Source organism: Myotis davidii, unplaced genomic scaffold (assembly GCF_000327345.1).
Source record: "Myotis davidii unplaced genomic scaffold, ASM32734v1 scaffold1046, whole genome shotgun sequence".
NCBI lineage: Eukaryota > Metazoa > Chordata > Mammalia > Chiroptera > Vespertilionidae > Myotis > Myotis davidii.
In genome coordinates, this window is record NW_006296545.1 from 79413 (window position 1) to 80655 (window position 1243).

Below are 1243 nucleotides of genomic sequence, written 5' to 3' on the forward strand. Positions count from 1 at the left end.
AGGAGACCTGGACCGTGGCAGGAGGGGCTGGGCAGGGGCTCAGAGGATGGGCCAAGACCCTCCCCTGTGCCCACCACAGCCTTGTGGCCCACAGTTCCTTTCAAGGTGTTTCTCAGTGGTTAGAGCATTGACCCAAAGAACAAAGGGTTACAGGTTTGATTCTCAGTCAAAGGCAAGTATCTCTGTTATAGGATTAATCCATGGCCTGGTTGGGGTTTGTGCAGGAGGCAACCAATTGATGTATCTCTTTAACATCAATGTTTCTCTCTCCCTTTCTTCCTCCTATTAAAGAAAAACATATAAAAACCACAAATATATACTACCTCATACCTGTTAGAATGGCTACTATCAACAAGACAAGTAATAGTTAGTGTTGGAGAGGTTGTGGAGAAGAAGGCACCCTGATCCACTGCTGGTGGGAATGTAAATTGGTACAGTGACAACAGAAAATAGTATGGAGGTTTCTCAAAATATTAAGGATAGAGGTACCAGATGACCCAGCAATCCCTCTTTTGGCTACCTAACCGAAAACATTAAAACACTTCTTCCCAAAGATATATGAACCCCTACGTTCATTGTAGCATTATTCACAGTGGCCAAGACATGTCCTTTACAGAATGTGGTACATATATACAATAGGATACCTCTCAACCAAAAGAAAGGATGAAACACTGCCATTATTTACTACATGGATGGACCTTGAGAATATCATGCTAAGTGAAATCTATAATAATAAAAGGGTAATATGCTAATTAGACCGGACATCTTCCAGATGTCATTCTGGACATCCTTCCTGATGAAGCTGGGGCTGAAAGGAAGCCAGCTGGGTCCTAGATGCCTGTGGGTGACCAAGGGGAAGCCAGCCGGGGTCCCATGTGCCTGTGGATGGCCCAGGGGAAGCCAACTGGAGTTCCCAGGTGCCTGCTGGCAGCCAGAGGAGGGAAGCCCTGGTCCCAGGTGCCAGAGGGAAGCTGGTGCCAGCAGCTGGGGGAAAAAAGCCTACTTTTACACGAATTTTCAGCATTGGGCCTCTAGTACACCAATAATGAACTTATAGAAAGAGAGACTAAAAGAGCAATCCCATTTACCCTCGCACCAAAAAAAGTAAGATATTTAGGAATAAACTTAACTAAGGAGGTAAAAGACCTATACATGGAAAACTACAGGACACTGAAAAAATAGATAGAGGAAGACATAAACAGATGGAAGAACATACCATGTTCATGGATTGGCAGAATCAAAA

At 44.3% G+C, this 1243-nt stretch overlaps 1 long non-coding RNA gene across 1 annotated transcript in view; it reads left to right on the forward strand.

The window, feature by feature from the left end:
• The first annotated feature begins 535 nt into the window (after positions 1–535).
• LOC107184405 overlaps positions 536–1243 on the forward strand; it is a 14590-nt gene continuing 13882 nt past the window's right edge. The window contains exon 1 of the long non-coding RNA XR_001515238.1: positions 536–605. This is a non-coding gene — a long non-coding RNA (uncharacterized LOC107184405). The remainder of the gene's footprint in view (positions 606–1243) is intronic.